Here is an 18,156-nt window from a genome sequence, read left to right as displayed (position 1 = left end):
CACTACAGCACTAAAGTTGGGATCCATGTTTGTTGGTCAGTGCCTATGACATAAGGATCTTTAAATATTTTCATATCACCTCTGCGAATAAGATGTTCAGTGCAATTTGTTTAAAAATATCTAAATACCCACTAAAGATCAATTACATTATTTGTGGGATAGCAACGTCATGAAATATTCTGACACAAAGAAATAATGAGGTAAATTTATATGTAATGATATAAAGAAATAGCCACAATATATCTTAAATTTAAAACCCATGTTGTAAAACATTTATGTTGTGATTCTGTTTATACATTGTAAAAGGCTCTATAAATAAGATATTTTTAATGTACATAGGAAGTGTCAGGAAGCATACATACTAAAGAGTGAACTGGGTAGTGGAAGTCTATGGAGGTAACAGGGACTCTTTTTTTTTTTTTTTTTTATTCCAGTAAAGTTAACATACGGTGTTATATTAGTTTCAGGTGTACAATATAGTGATTCAACAATTTTATACATTACTCCATGGCTCATCATAAGTGTTCTCTCTCTTTTTTTTTTTTTTAACATTTATTCATTTTGAGAGACAGAGACAGAGCACGAGCAGAGAGAGACATAGAATCAGAAGCAGGCTTCAGGCTCTGAGCTGTCAGCCCAGAACCTGACGCAGAGCTTGAACCCACCAACCACAAGATTCTGACCTGAGCCAAAGTCAGATGCTCAACCGACTGAGCCACACAGCCCCCCCTGATCATAAGTGTACTCTTTATCTAGGAGCCTCTTATTTTTACTTATATACTTTCATATTATTTGTTATTTTTTCCTCTTTCTTTTAAAAAAGCATCTGTATTGCTTATAAAATAAAAATACTTTTTAATTGGCATGAAAGTATTTACCATATCACTGATATTTTTGAGTCCCCTTAGTCAGGAGTCCTGAAATTTTCCATGGACCCTCTTGCAGTCTAGTTAAGCCTGTGAAGTGTTTCTCACAATAATGTTTTTATATGTTTAAAGTAAAATACATAGTAGTACATAGGAAACTAATTATATTGGAATACAATTATCAAAATATTTAAAAGAAAACAAATTTGTGATATAGTAATAGAAGTGTTTTGTTTATTGACACATTTGATAACAATATCCAGGAGCAGGTTTAATAACTAATGTAATTTCAAAGAAGTAATAAACATAAATGTAGTTTGGGATATCTATAACAATTACAGTGTGGTATGAAGATATATATAACTTCTACTCATGACATAGTTATAGATACCACTAATACTACCGTGGTTTGTTGTTTACCCTCATAATTGGAGGAAATGCTAAATTTTAGTTAACTTAATAAAAATACATAATTTTTCCCATCCAAATTTACAGAACCCCTGAATTCTATCCACAGACCACTTGAGAAACCATGGGTTCCAGATACATAACTTGAAAATATTAGTCCCTCATTTAAAACAAGTTTTATGTCATTCGGTGTAGCTATGTGCTCCCCTTGTTTAAAGAGAGTCCTTTACAGTTGTGAGGTAAAGAGAATGGAATCCTCAAAAATTGTTCCCAGATCACTAGCTTCTTAAATAGACCCTTAATGTAACAGTTTATACTATGAAGTTAGCTCAACTTTTCAAAGTACAGCATGTCTACAATATTTTATTTCTCTTCTATCTCTACTTTCCTATTCCCTTTATCCCCTATCTGTACACTGGCTTTCCTTTTTACCTCTTCTCTTTACACTAGCATTTCCCATCTAGCTGTTTGGCTCTCTAGTCTTCCCACATGTTTAGATTGTCTTTTAGCTTGTTTTAGTTCCAGCTCTTGATCTTGCTTTCAATGGTGGTTATAATTAACTCCTTATAAATCAAGATGTTAACCCTTACCCGCTATTGGGCATGCAATTTGAAATAGTATTTCAGTAACAAGGGTGGATTTGCATTGATCCATTCGCACTACAACAGTCCCCACTGTGACTAATGATACAAAGGGTCAAGGTGACTGGGATTAGTGGTTATGGCATCAGTGGTTATAGAATAGATCAAATTTAACAATCCTGCATAGGAACCTTGGATTGACCCTGTATTTTGACATAATGCTTTCTAATCTGAGACTTTAAAAAATATTGCTGCCCAAAATTACTCTTTCTCTGAAATTATACCAAATAGTGTTAGTTCTACTTTTTCTTGACAGTTTTAGAACTGAGTTTGTATTTAGCTTGTGTTTGGTTAGTGTGTGTGTAAGTGTGTGTGTGTAAGTATATGTGCATGTGTGTGATGTGCTTTTAAAGATGGTTGTGACTGATCAAGGTGGAGAATATGTAAATATATTTTGATTTCAGAAAATACAGGTTCTAAAATCAAAGAGATTGGGAAACAATCTCTTTTGAGTCCCAAAAATAGTGTAGCTCTATAATCATGATCCAAAATCTCTTGCTGCTTCGGTACGCAATGATTTCATCCATTCAGAGACTTGTTTGCGTACTTTTGTGGTTTTTTGCATACTATAAAATCTGTCCTTATAATTTACCACTTTTTTAAAGTTTATTTATTTATTGAGAGAGAGAGAGAGAGAGAGAGAGAGAGATTGAGAATCCCAAGCAGGCTCCGTACTGTGAGCACAGAGCCCCATGTGGGGTTCAATCTCAGAAACTGTGAGATCATGACCTGAGCCAAATTCAATAGTTAGGATGCTTAACTGACTAAGCCACCCAGGCTCCCCTACCACCCTTTTTTTCAGCTAGCTTCTGTTCCTTGCAACCAAATATGTTCTGAATAAGGTGTTTTGAGAAACACTTAGAATTCTCTCTTTCTCTCTCTCTCTTTCTCAAAATAAATAAATAAACTTAAAAAAATTCTTATTAAATTCCAGTTAGTTTACAGTGTAATATTAGTTTCAGATTTAGAATTTAGTGATTCATTACTTACATTCAACACCCAATGGTCATCACAAGTGCCCTCCTTAATCCCTATCACCCATTTAACCCATCTCCCTACCTGCCTCCCCTCCAGTTAACCCTCAGTTTGTTCTCTATAATTAAGAGTCTGTTTTATGGCTTGCCTCTCTCTTTCTTCCCCCATGTTCACCTTTTTTGTTTCTTAAATTCCAAATGTGAGTGAAATCATATATTTGTCTTTGACTGACCTATTTCACCTAGTATATATACTCTAGCTCCATCCTCATTGTTGCAAATGGCAAGATTTCATTCTTTATTATGGCTAATATGGCTTTAATATAGCTAATATGGTGTTATATACACCACGTGTTTTTTATCCATTCATCAGTCAGTGGATATTTGGGCTCTTACCATAATTTAGCTATTGTTGATAATGCTACTATAAACATTGGGATGCATATATCCTTTTGACTCAGTATTTTTTTCCAGTTTATTCTCTTTAAAACACAGTGTTTTAATTCCTTCTTACACAAGACAGTTTTCTGATTTTAATATGCTCCATACTGATTAACATCTAAAAATCACTTGTCTACCTCCTAAAGCACTGCAAAATGTGGCTTGTCTTTTATGAGGTGTATTAAATGTGTCTTCCATTTCTTTGGGCTGTTTATGTTAAATCAGTGATTACTTCTGTGAAGGGATCATTCTGAAAACAACCAGTTCAGACTGACTGTTACATTAACATAAAAAAGTCACTCTGAACTGTTACATTAACATATAATTTTTTTTAATTTTTTTTTAAACATTTATTTATTTTTGAGACAGAGAGAGACAGAGCATGAACGGGGGAGGGGCAGAGAGAGAGGGAGACACAGAATCGGAAACAGGCTCCAGGCTCTGAGCTGTCAGCACAGAGCCCGATGCGGGGCTCGAACTCACGGACCGCGAGATCATGCCCTGAGCTGATGTCAGCCGCTTAACAAACTGAGCCACCCAGGTGCCCCTAATTTTTTTTTTTTTATTTTAGCAAGATGTAATGTAATCCTTTTAAGATGGGAAAGCATTAAAGTTGAATTTTATTTGTTACAAGTGTGCTTAAGTAATATGATGACTATATTTTACTAGAGGCTGATATTATCACCAAATTACGTACGCTAAGCTCTTACATACTGTGTAAACTATGAAATGAAAACCTTTTCTATACAATTCTTAGGTCAAAAGAAACAAAAGTATAGACATAAGATAAAAAATATATAAGATATGTGGTATTCAAGGTGGGTGTGAATCAATATGCAAATCCAAACCTTGCAAGAGGTGTCTATTCATCTTTATCTTTTACCACCACAGATTCACAAAATCCACCTAACCTTTTTATATTTGGCTCATTATAGATACTAACTATACCTGAAACTACATCAGCAAAAGAACTGAAACTTCTATATTACCTATTATACATCGCCTGTGTCTTTATCTTACCTCCCTCTCCTAGAATCTGTCATACAGCACACATTAAAAAAGAAGCAAATATAGTTACTCATTAGCTCAGCTCTGCCCTCCCTGGCTTTCAGAGAAAAAAAATTATTCCCAATTGGTTTCTCTAGGGAAAAAAGTATTTTAATAAATCATATCCCAAAGTGTGTTTTGTGGGATGGTAATAGATATTAAAGGAAAGGGTTCTATAGCCAAACTGGTTATTAGGGGTCATTTTATTCATTGCAGAATTTTTTTCAGACTTTAAGTTGCTATAATATGCTCATTATAATCTCTCTAGCAGGAATGAGCTATGGCATAAAAAGTTCCATGATTAATTTGACTGGAGAACCTATTTTAAAAGAAATCATCTTTTCACCTAAACAGCAAGTGGCACATCTTGGAAAACACTGCTTGGACTCTTAGAGCACATCAGTTATAACCTTCTCAAAATTCAAACACAGGTTTTATAGGGAAACAGCCCCTCTCCCTATTATTAATACATATTCATCTTACAAGCAAACTGTTAAAACAGGTTCTAAACTTACATGTGTGGATTTGAAAAAATGATCCCTAGAAAACACTGGATTTATGAAGAATGATTTTTTTAAAGAAAAATTATGAAACCAAACTCAGTTTTATACAAAGAGTGCAAGGGGGAAAAAAAAGCCTTCTCAAGTGACCTGCTTTAAAACAATAAATTGAATCACTCTAAACTCTTTAAAGTTTTCTCTGTGAACCAGTTCTTAAACACATTCTTCTTTTTCCTCAAGTGAGTTACTATCTCCTCACTACTAGACATCCCAACAGGAGGCATGTTTCCTTTAGAGATAAAGCTAATACAATGCTCAAACACATTTTTTTTCAGTTGTTCCAGAATCAGTGCATTTTAGGAGTAAGATTTTTTTTTAATAACCATTAATCTATGATTAGGTTTTCGTATGTTTGGAAGAAACTTTTAGCCAGCAGTAGGAATGCCTAAAGGAAATGGACACTAATTACCTTTTTTTTTATTCAGTTAACATTTGATGATTGTACTTTTACTTATTATTGGCCTATATACTGGGATGAGGATGAAAAGACAAGCCACAGACTGGAAGAAAATCTTTGCAAAACCTGTACCTGATAAAGAACTGATGTACAAAATATATAAAGAACATTTAGAACTCAACAATTAGAAACCAACAACCCAATTAGAAAGTGGACAAAGATCTAAACAGGAATCTCACTAAAGAAAATATACGGATGGCAAATAAGCATATGAGAAGATGCTCAATCTCATATGTCATTAAGGAATTACAAATTAAAACAATGAGAGACCACTATACAATGATTAGAATGATTGAAATCCAAAACATTGACAAAACCCAATACTGGCAAGAATATGGAGCAATAGGAATTCTCATTCATTTCTGGTGGAAATGCAAAATGGTACAGTCACTTTGGAAATTTGACAGTTCCTTACAAAGCTAAACATAGTCTTACCATAGGATCAAGCATTTATCCAAATGAGTATTTATCCAAATGAGTCAAAAGCTTATGTTCATACAAAAACCTGCACACGAATGTTTATGTTTCATTTATAATTGCCAAAACTTATAAGCAATCAAGATGTCCTTCAATAGGCGAATGGATAAGCAAACCCATGGTACATCCGCAGTAGGGAGTATTATTCAGCAATAAATAGAAGTGAGCTAACAAGTCATTAAAAGAAGTGGAGTGATCTTAAATTTACATTGCTAAGTGAAAGAAGCCAATCTGAATAGGTTACTTACTTAGGTTACTTACTATATGATCTCAACTAGAAGACATTCTGGAAAAGGCAACTCTAGGGACTACTAAAAGATCAGTGGTTGCCAGAGCTTTGGAAAGAGAAATAGAAGAATAAATAGGTGGAAAACAGGATATTTAGACCAATGAAACTATTATGTATAATACTGCAATGGTGAATATATGCCATTATTCATGTTTCAAAACTCATAGAACTATACAACACAAAGAATGAACCCTAATGTAAATTAGGAACTTCAGTTAAAAATAATGTATCAATATTGGCCCATCAGTTACAGCAGATGTATCACTGTTATGCAAGAGGTTTCTAATAGGGGGAACTGTATACAGGATAGAGGGGGGAGAAGAGGTATATGGGAATTCCTTGTACTTTCTGTTCAAATTTTTTGTAAACCAAAAATTGTTCTAAAAAGTAAAATTGATTAAAGTTTGAAGACCACCAACTTGTAACATTACATTATGGCAAGGACCAGTATTTATGGCCCTTAAAAAAAAAAAAAAAAAGGACACATTCAGAGTTGAGGACATAAACCTTTGTGGGAGACAAAGATAGTTTATGCCACAGGATGGTTATATTATAATATACTATTTATTTTTTACACCATTTTCTATACAGAAGACTCTTCTTGAATGGACCATGAACATAACTTTGATACTGATTCCTCTATTTTAATATAGACTGTAAAACTTCTTTTAAGTTACCTTTTGTTCCAAGTTTCTTTTCAATCACTTCAAATCTAAAAATGATGGGAAATGTTTTGGGGGTTTGTTAAGATTAAAGCACCCTTTGCCCCCTTTTAAGAGGCCTCCGACTGGTACTTTAATTCTAAGGGAATGTACCCACCAGTTCTGGGATGTCTGCCCTGGGAGGTTAGCTAGTGGTTGACTTCTTACTATACATACTCAATCAGTCAATGATTGGCCAGAAAATTTCACATTATTTTGTACCACTTGAAAGCAAAAAAGGAGGGGAAAAATTCCCCAAATTGCTGTTTTCAAGTGTCCAAGTGCAATTTCAAGTAACAATTGAGTTTGACCAGTTTAGTACAACCCTGAAGCTCAAGCTGACTCCAAACTTGTCTTTAATCAAGTTAACCACAGCATGCAGCCAGTAAAGGAGGCATTTACCATTATGTCCCTCCTTATCAATACAAAACCCTACTCAATTATTTAACTTCTCACAGCACCCTTAGCAGCCCCAGACTTCCTCTTTTGCACCTCCCAACCCATTGCAATCTAAGTGATTATATAAATGTATTTCTTTTTTTTTTAATGTTTTTATTTATTTTTGAGAGAGAGAGAGAGCGTGTGCGAGCAGGGGAGGGACACAGAGAGAGAGGGAGACACAGAATCCTAAGACAGGCTCCAGGCTCTGAGCTGTCAGCCAGAGCCTGATGTGGTGCTTGAACTCACCAACTGTGAGATCATGACCTGAGCAAAGTCAGACGCTTGACTGACTGAGCCACCCAGGTGCCCTTATAATTCTATTTCTTAGGACGGTAGGTCATGAGAACAGAATTTAAAAATGAGAACTTTTTTCAGAATACATGGAGTTATTTTAAGGTGTGTTTTTCAGCAGATAGTGAAAAGGACAAACCAGAAACTTGACTAGGTAAGAGCTTTGTTCCAAGAATTCAAATCCTGAAGAAGCTTATTTTGATATTTAAGGAATGTTGACAGCATCTCTTAGTGACACAGAATTAACTCAAATTTCCCTTTTGCCACGGGTTTGAGGTTGAGCCTCTAGTGGCATTGAGATTTGTAATATGAAACTTCTTTTAAATGAAAATTCTTTATTTTTTCCTAGAGGAGATGGTAAAGAGTTCCCCATAAGCCTCTTATAAAAGAGCCATTGGAAGAAGGAGGAAAGGAAGTAACTAATGGGGGTAAATCCATTTAAAAAGAGGTAATGAGGGGTGCCTGAGGGGCTCAGTTGGTTAAGCATCTGACTCTTGATTTCAACTCAGTCATGATCTCACAGCTTGAGAGGTGGAATCCCGCGATGGGCTCTGTGTTCAAAGACATAAAAAAAAAAAAAAAAAAAGAGGTAGTGAATAATCAGTGTGAGAACATTAAGATGTGAAATAAGGACTCTGGATTTCTATGTATTTTTAATACAGCTTTTGTAGATTACTCCACGTATCATATAATTCATCCATTTAAGGTGTGCAATTCAATGTTTTTTAGTTTTTAGCATTTTCACAGTTTTGTTCAACCATCACCGCACTCTAGAATACTTTCATCCTCACTAAAAAAGCCCCATATCCTTTACAGATCAGTCTTCATTCCCCACCTGCACCTGCCCCACCTAAGTCCACTTTCTGTCTCTGTAAATTTGCTTACTCTGCACATTTTATATGAATGGAATCATACAGTATGTGGCCTTTTGTGACTGGTTTCCTTCACTTAGCATAACGTTTTCAAAGCTCATTCAGGTAGTAGCATGTATTAGTACTTAATTTCATTTTATTGATGAATAATATTGCATGTTATAAATATCACATTTTATTTATTATTTCATAAGTTGATGGACATTTGGGTTATTTTAGTTTTTTGGCTATTTGAATAATGCTTCTTGGAACATTTTTATGCATGTTTTTGTGGGGGCATATGCTTTAATTTTTCTTGGGTTAGATACTTAAAATTGGAATCACTACATCATATACTAATTCTGTGTTTAACTTTTTAAGGGACTGCTACATTGTTTTCCAAAGGAGCTGCACCATTTTACATTTTCTGCCATCAATGTATGAAAGCTCAAGTTTCTCCAAATTAAATCTCTCTCATAAATTAGCTTTCTCAAGAGCAAATGTATTAATGTATTCATGCATGTTTTCATATAGGCCTACAAAGTAAAGAATTTGGAAGAAAAAGGCCAAGGTTTTAATAATAGTTATCTCTAGAAATCATGATTGCACGTGAGTTTTTTCCTCATTTTTTTTTTTGCTTATTTATAACTATCTTTGTAAAAACAATAAGCATATATAGCTTTTTTGTTTTAGAGAAAAAACATGATCATCTTGCTAGTAGGACCCATAGCACTCATTCTCAGTCTGGTTGATCATTAGAAACACCAGAAGAGCTTTAAAAAAAAAAACAAAAAAAAACAAAAAAAAACAATGTCTTAGAGCATCTGGGTGGCTCATTTGGTTAAGTGTCCGACTCTTGATTTCAGCTCAGATCATGATCTCACAGGTCATGTGTTTGAGCCCTCCATCAGGCTCAGCGCTGACAGTGAAAAGACTGCTTGGGATCTTCTCTCTCCCTCTCTCTCTCTGCCCCTCCCTCACTCATGTGCGCGCGCGCGCGCGCGCGCGCGCGCTCTCTCTCTCTCTCTCTCTCTCTCTCAAAAATAAATGAATAAACTTCAAAAAATTAAGAAACACTACCAATGTCTTGACCATCCTTCCTTAGAAATTCATATTCAGTTGATTTGGGAATGTTCTAATGTGCAAGCAGATTAAGAACTATACCCTATACCTTCAGATCCACACTGTCTTATTTGTTGAGTTTTACTGAAGGGGAAAAAAAGAAAACCTTACAGACTGGCAGTCTCCTGGTGTGAGTTTAGTCCAGGCCATTTTATTTATGGTTTGCAAGGTATTATCTTTACTGGGTTACATCTGGAGAGGCTTCCTTAGTATCAAGAGGCTACTTCAAGAAACATGTGAAGAGGTGTCCCAAACTTTCTTCTGGCAAGTGTCATGGGAAGATCAGAAACTTAATGTTGAAATGAAACCATCTGGCACTTAAGGAGTTTTATACCTATAGTAAGGTACAGTTTTAAGCCCTCTTCAAAATAAAGCTGTCTTTGACTTCATGGATAATAATATTTAGACAATGATTTGTCATGCAGTCCTTTGCTGCATGGTAATGAGAGATGTACAGAAGCAGTCTGGGGATGGGAGAGAGAAGATGGAAGTAACTCCATAAGAATATGCATCACTGAATGTTCTACATCTGTTGTCTTTTTTTTTTACATAGAATAGGTGATTAGAGAGAAACTGGGTCCATTAAAATTCTTGATTCTGGTGTCTACTGTAAGTAACATGCTTCTTGAATGAAGAACAAAGGAGTCAGTTTCATGACTGAGTAATGGGGTATTGTGACTTTATGTGTCTGGTATCTTCAAAACTAAGGATTTTTGATGTTCCCTTCAGAAGGATCTACTCCTGAAGCACCTGAAGGCTTTTAACTTAAAAAATTGGAAGCATACATTCCTTGATAAATCTTACTCTTGGTTTCTGTCTAAGCTCTATCTGGTGGGGTGAAAAGAGAGGGTAAAGAGAATGGTTGTCTTTTTCTATGACAAGGGGGAAATGTGCTGCTGAATTTAAGCAGCGCTTTTCACAAATGTCAGTTAGTTTTGGAAGAATTATTTTTATCCACAAACCAATTTTCATGAGTTTTAACTATGTACAAAGTACATGGTAATTCTGTTGATAAAGCCAATAATGAGTGACATTATTCAAGCCTTCAAATTCATATGATCCAGAAGAAAAAATATAACTCCTCAAGAGATTATTAAACAAAGTAGAATATGAAAATTTTCATAGCAATTATATATAATAGTTCTTTAAGATTTCTAAGAATAAAGACAGAACTTTTGGAAGTGGAAGATGTTCAATGTTTTTCTAGCATAGTCTCAATGCTAAATTTCCCCCCACCATCTAGAAAGTGGTACTAACTTTCAAATGAATCTACAATCCCTTCACATTCTGTTGAAAGACTTTTTGTTTATCCTTTTCTCTCACTGCACTAGGTATCATTATTATTTCGATGTAATAAGTGAGAAGTGTTTTGTTTTTTTAGTTTTCTGGCTCCTGCTAAAAATAGCCAAATTACCTGTAAATTTAGAATGTTAATTTGTAATCACATAGAACATTCATATCAAAGAAGATGCAGGATTCTTCTCCTTATTAACTTTGGAAGTTCAAACTTTTTAATGTTTAAACACTATAATAATTCCAATTATTTATCAAACTCTTTCACTTTGTTTCTTCTCGTGTATTTATCTTGTTGTAAGTGTATTAGCTCATTTAACATTCAAAGACATCCTATATGTAATTTTCTAGATTCATTTTCATCATAATTCCTGAAAATGCAGATACTATTTTGTTTATATCAATGTGTTTTTTAAATTATAAAAAACGATTTAAAAAAAAAAACTGGTAAGTGGCTGTTTCATCTACTGTATTGGCTGAGTTTAGTCCCATCCTCAATTCACTCTTTTAAAGATATCTCTTGTAAGTTTGTAATTTATACATTCTAGTTCTATTCTTCTAGTAGTTAACTATTAAATAGTAATACATACTTAACCAAATAGGTTTTGAGGTGAATCACTAATTCTATCCTTCTCTTGAAATAAGACAAGGATCTTAAAATGTTTTCTACCATCCCACATAACATATGTTTGTTATTTCTATTTTATTTTTTAAAATGTTTATGTGTTTTTGAGAGAGAGACAAAGAGAGAAAGAAAGAGAGAGAGGAAACACAAGTGAAGGAGGGGCAGAGAGAGAGGGAGTGAGAGAATCCCAAGCAGGCTCCACACTGTCATTGCAGAACCTGATGAGGAGCTTGATCTCACAAACTGCTAGATCACGACCTCAGCCACAAATCACAAGTTGGATGCTTAACCGACTGAACCACCCAGGTAACCCTGTTTTTAGTTTATTTTAATGTTGTACATGCACACACACACACACACACACACACACTTTATTTCTTATTTTTAAAATTTTAAAAATATTTATTCATTTATTTTGAGAGAGAGAGAGAGAGAGAGAGAGAGAGAGAGAGAATCCCAAGCAGGCTCCACACTCAGCACAGAGCCCAACATGGGACTCAATCTCATGACCTGAGCTGAAACCAAAAATTGGATGCTCAACCAACTGAGCCACCCAGGTGCCCCTATTTTATTTTTTAAGTAATCTCTACACTCAATGTGAGGTTCAAACTCACAACCCGGAGATCAAGGGTCACATGCTCTACCAACTGAGCCAGCTAGGTGCCCACCTCAACATACACACTTTAAACATCTAAACCTAGATTTATCAACGTGCTTTGAGTTTTTGTTTGCTTATCATTGGTTATTTCACCACACTGTTTCCTTCTAAATTCAATTTCCTTCTTGCTGAAATATATTTTTGGTAATATTTTAGTAAGGATCTGTAAATATAACCTGTCTCAGCCTTTGTAATATTAAAATGTTTTTCTTCTTAATTTAAAAATTCTAGTCTTTGACGTTCTAAAGTTTCACCATACTGTGTCCAAGAATGGATTTTTTTGGTTACCCTACTCAGAACTATCTGCTCCTTGAGTACAAAGATTCATGGTTTCTTTCATTTTCAGACTGCTTCTCTCCCAATCTCTTATTCTGGAGAGAATATCTATTAGATTTATTAGACATGTGTCAGGGAGTCTCATTTCATACTCCTGTGCGCTTTTTAAATTTGTAACACAACTTATTTATCAATGAGCTCATAATTAGTTAATTGAGGAATACCATGCATATGGTATATTAGGTGCCGTGTTACTTAACTCCGTATTTATTTATATATATATAAATCTATCCCTCTGCACTTAGATGAATTTTCAGATCTGTCTTCAAATTTACCAATTTCCTCTTTATCCATGTTTAGTACATCCAATAGTTCATATACTGAGCTTTTCCCTTCAATTATTACATTTTTCATTTCTAAGATTTCCACTTTACTCTTTTTCAAAACTGCTTCTCTTTTAGGAGATACTGCCCTTTTTATTTTTTCCTTGTCTATATGTATAAACATTTGAAGCAAATTTATTTTCACACTGTTTGCATTTTCTATTGCTTTTAACATGTGAATTCTCCTGTTTGTTGAGACTCCTGGATCACATGGAAATCTGTTTCCTTGAGTGCTTCAAATTTTAGTCAGAATCTGTGTTCAGATTAAATTGTTTTCAAAGGACGTGTCATGATTCAGGGTTGTGAAATCATTATTGTGGGTAGTTTTATGTCTACCTCTGCCAGTCCCATGATCTCTCAACCAGTTTTTACAATAATTTCATAACTTAATATTATTTTACCAAGTGTAATATGTGAATTCAACCCTCTATCCCCACATAGTATCAGTTTAGATTTCTCCCAGATGATTAGTTTTCAACCATGACCTAGGACAGGCAGACCATTTTTTTTTGACAAATTCCCAGTCCAGTGGAAAGAACTTGTCTAGTCCCTTCCAGGTCCTTGGTTTTATGCTGAGAGTGCACCTATAGCCTTCCATGCCCCCCAGGTCAGCAAACTTAAATTCTGTCTTCTTTCCCAACTCTCTATGCTCAAATTAAAACCTCAGTGACTTAGAACATCCAGGGCCAGTAGCCTCATGGCCCGTCTGGCTTTAGCTTCCATTCATTGCTTGGGCTTCAGATTACCTCTATTTCTGGCACCATGTGGGTGTTTTTGTTTGTTTTTTTTTTGTTTTTCAAGCTGAAATATGGATATGCATGGTTTTGTGGTTGCTATATTCTATTCGGTAGTACTACCTGGAGCAACAGGAGGGGAGGTCGGTCAGCCATAACAACCAGAGAAACGCAGTTTCATCTATGTGGTACCACATAGGTAATTTGACTGCCTCCATACCTTCTGTTTACCTACATTTTTACATTAAATAAACCAACAGGTCACATAGGCTGTCCTAAAAATGCAGTTTGAGTCCTGTTGCTCTTGCTCTGTCTTCACATGTCATGGTTGACAGAGATGGCAAACTTCTAGAGGACAAGCACTGCACCACATGCAGATATGCACGAGCATCACAGGAAAACTGAAATAAGAACAAACTTAGAGTAGTGTGCATAGTATTTCTGATGGTCCTATTTGCAAGGAAAAACATTTTTTCCTAAGTTGGCAGCTTTCTTATTCACAACTGTATTTCATAAATTCAGACTCAAAATGCAGCCCTCTTTTTGGTTTGGCAGTGGTAATTGGTGTCTTCATATTATTTCTCTGCTTCTTTAGAATAAACAAGAAGTTTTGCTCCTGCGTTTGCCTGTTGTGACAAAATCTCAAGAAACTGGAGTGTCACTGGGCACTAGCCACGGTCATTTGGCCCAATACTTGGTCATATGTTATCCTGAAATATATCGTGAAATATAATAAAGAGAATTTTTTTGTGTATGTGGGTAGGAGGGGTAAAATTATGAACTATAAAACCAGAGTGACAGGAAGGTGCTAGGAGAAATGTTCAAAACATTGGTGTGATTTATGAACATATGGCAAACAGATGTGGTGGAGTAATAGGGACCCCCATCTCCTTTTATAAATTTGGATCACATTTGTGTCCTTCCCGCATCAACCTAGCCTCAGGTTCATAATATGCTTTATTAAAATTCTCTGCAGGGCATATGGATGATTAATAATTGTTGATGACAGAAATTTGGTTTTGGTAAGCTGCACAGTGAAAGATAAATACAACGAGGCTATTTTAACCTCTGTATATTAAGCTTATTAGAGTAAGTCTTCTCCGTAAGATGGTCTGTGTTGAGATTGTGTGTGATTTATGGAAATGTCACCAGTGACCCTGGTTCTGGAAAAATTCTTAAAATCTCTTTTGTTGTTCTCATCATTTGAGTTTCACTTGTCACCAGGGAAAATCATTTTTGGAAAAAAAACATAATCAAGAGTGGTTAAAATAGCCTTCAAATAAAATAAATATTGGGTAGCTATCTAGGAATAAAAATACAAAGATAGCCTTGAGATGGATATTAGAAATAGAAATTTATTTGTAACAAGTTCTGAATGTGGTGCGGAAGAGAAGCAAATGGATAGGGAAACACTGGAATATTGGCTTTTGATTCTTTCCCCACCACTAACATGTCTGGAACATTTGGATAAGCCTTTTAATTCTTTCTACCTTTGTTAAGAGAACAAGTGTTCTACAATTAGTGTCTGTAATACAGCTTGAAAAAAAAATTTAATAAAACAAAAATTTTAACAACCATCTATCTGGCAAGAAATCCAAACAAGTACAAATGTGTTTCTAGTGAGGAACTCATTTTCCCTTTATCCTTCTCAAGTACTCAAATTCACTTGTTTAGAAGCAACTACTACTAGTTGGAAATTATTAAGAAAAGGTCTTAATATTATAAGCCAATCTTTCAAATAGGAGCATTGAAATTTACGACAAATTGCATTTAGTAACCTGTACCATTCACCATGAGGTAATGGTCATTTGTAAAGCTGGAAATTATAGCAAGATCATATAATTCCCACTTCACTCAAGTGATATTTTGGGAAAATTTTTAAAAGGATAAAGGAAAAAAAATCTGAAAATAATGAGAATAATGCTGGAGGTCTGATGATTACTGATTTGTTGAATTTTGCTTTGCCTGGGACTTTGATAGGCAGAACTATAAGATCATGCAGCCCAAACACTCGAGTTGCAGTTTCACAAACCCGCATTTTTCCCATCCAATAGTATGGCTGGCAGTTGTCTGGAAGTTGAAAGGAATGATTGCTGGATCAGGGCCTCCTACAAAGTGTTACAGGAATCAGCATGGGGCAAGTCTGTGCTTAGTGTGTGGGGTTAAAATAGAAAAAGAATAGACAACCCCCATGCTTTTCTTCATACCCTCATTTTTCATTCAATTAGGGAAAATTATAAAAACAGTAACAAAAATGAAAACACACATGGTAACAATATCCTAATGTGTTTGAGAAATAATGCAGAAGATGGACTTAACCACCTCAAAAATTTTTGGGAAACTATTCAGGGGTCTAAATGGAAGTCTGGTATTTTGATTACCTAGACAACTTTCCTTCAGTTCTGTTCACATCATCAGCTTCCCTCTCACCTCTATCAGGAATGACTAATACCTCAGTTTTATACTTGTTTCTTAGAGAATGTATAAAAGAGCTTCCCGGAAAAAAAAAAAAATGTTAGTGCTGTTGCATTTTTTTGCATCTTTAGTGTGCTTTGTCCTCAGTCTGAAACTGGGTTAAGACACTTAGACTCAAATAACTGGCAGGTCTCTTGATTCTTTTTTAAATTGAAGTGCCTTGGTGGTTGACAATTGAAGAATGATTTACAATTTCTGGAGTCCTTTGTGGGTTTGGTTTTTAAGACAAATTCTTAATATTCAAGCTCCTTGGAAGTTGGAACTTCAATAATAGCTAGTCATTTCTAAAATGTGGAATTTGTCCAGTTTTGAGTAAATAACAAACTGATATGTTTTCAAAAATGTAAATTATCACATTCAATTGTCTTGGGAAGCAACAGAGAAGCAGTAGCATTTTCCTCCAAATTGTAAAATAATTTGATATTAGAACATTTAAAACTAAAGAGAGCAGATTTTCCTGTGCAGATGTCAGAGGCCTGATATAGTTCTCATTCACTGTAGTGTGGCCCTACAAGGACACGTAAATCTCCATGTCTTATCAGCTCAAATCTTGAGAATGTGGGACGGAGCTATATTATGTTGTGCATCTTTTCAGAAAAAAAGCTAATGTTATGTTAGCTAAGACTTTCAAAAATAAACTCAAATATTCTGGTATCCCATCAGTATAATAGTTTTGAATTACCCTAGCAATGGGACCAGCCCAACTCTTGACTACTCTTAGCTAATGTGAACACAATACTGCCTGCAACTTTTTGTCTTTCTTAAAACTGGTCAGTAAGCACTGAAGATGTGTGTAAGCTGAAATAACATTTTAATTAATGAGAAGAGGCAACCAGATAGCTAAGAACTTGAAAATTAGTTTGTATTTCATCTGATCTATTCTTATCACCTATAACATTGCTAAATACAGCCTCCACTCATCCTTTCACTGATTGTACAAATAATTATTTAGCACCCTTTACATATGTATTAAGCATGGGGCACCTGGGTGGCTCAGTCAGTTAAGCGTCCAACTCTTGATTTCAGCTCAGGTCATGATCTCACGGTTTGGTTCACGGGTTCCAACCCTGCATCAGTTCTGTATGACAGTGGGGAGCCTGCTTGGGATCTCCCTCTCTCTCTCTGCTCTTCCCCTGCTCGTGTTCTCTCTCTCTCTCTTTCACTCAAATAGATAGACTTAAAAAATTTTAAAGGGAACCAATTAGAATTCCCTTGGGAAAAATAAGTAAATGAAACAGCAACAAAAACCATGGTCTCTGACTTTCAGGAACTCATATTAAGGGAAACAGAAATATAGCTACCTAATAAAAATCCTACACAATATGACTGCCATAATAGAGGTAGGTACAAAATTCTATACAAATGCAGAAAAAGGAAGGACTTGCAACTTCCAGACAAGCTAGAAAGAAGTCCCATAAACTGTGTCTCATGTTGGTGTTTTCCAGATGCGAGAAAAGGATGATTCCCTAGAGAGGGCTATGAACAAGAATACAGAGCTGTGAACAGGAATATTTGGGAACAGATATTGGTAAGGATGCTTGGGTCCACTTTACAGAGTAACCTCTATATCATATTAAGAAATTTACTATATTTGCTATAATTAATGAAGAGTTTTCTAAAGATTTACAAGTAGACGGATGGACATGGTCATATTTGGGTTTATATAAACCACACAAAACTATAAAAAATGAATTCTGGGGAATAAGACCCTAGTGAGGAAGAACAAACAGGAGGCTATTGAGAAGATGGTAACATGAACAAAGACAACTGCAGGAGGTGAGGGATCAAGAGGAAGGGGATAGAAATTAAGTTCCTCAGCCCCATGGCATGACTGTATAGGTTCATCCCTGTGTCATTCCATGCCCCTCCCCCAGCAAACTCTCTCTCTAAACTGTTCCCACATTCTACAGATTTCCCACTTACCTCCTTTAAAACTTATGACATACTTCAGATATACAAAAGCTGTAAGGACTAACATAATAAACACCTGTGAACCCACTGCCCTGTTTGGAAGCAAAACATTAATACGAATGAAGGCTTCTTTGTGACCCTCCATATTGACACACGTAGCTTTCATTTATTGACTTTTATTGCTTAGTAATGTTCTATTGTAAAAACAAAGATTTATTTATCCACCTTTTATATA

The 18,156-nt window shown here is 35.2% G+C and overlaps 1 protein-coding gene across 1 annotated transcript in view; it reads left to right on the top strand.

The window, feature by feature from the left end:
* Nucleotides 1-18,156, top strand: part of EIF3E (eukaryotic translation initiation factor 3 subunit E) — a 246,618-nt gene that overhangs the window by 62,646 nt on the left and 165,816 nt on the right. Inside the window, exon 3 of the mRNA XM_042973572.1 lies at nucleotides 17,456-17,538. The gene's annotated coding sequence lies outside the window, so the exon portion shown is untranslated. The remainder of the gene's footprint in view (nucleotides 1-17,455; nucleotides 17,539-18,156) is intronic.

This window comes from Panthera tigris, chromosome F2, assembly GCF_018350195.1.
Source record: "Panthera tigris isolate Pti1 chromosome F2, P.tigris_Pti1_mat1.1, whole genome shotgun sequence".
Lineage (NCBI taxonomy): Eukaryota > Metazoa > Chordata > Mammalia > Carnivora > Felidae > Panthera > Panthera tigris.
Note: the sequence above shows the minus strand (reverse complement) of the source record. Positions and strands in the feature narration are given on the sequence as shown.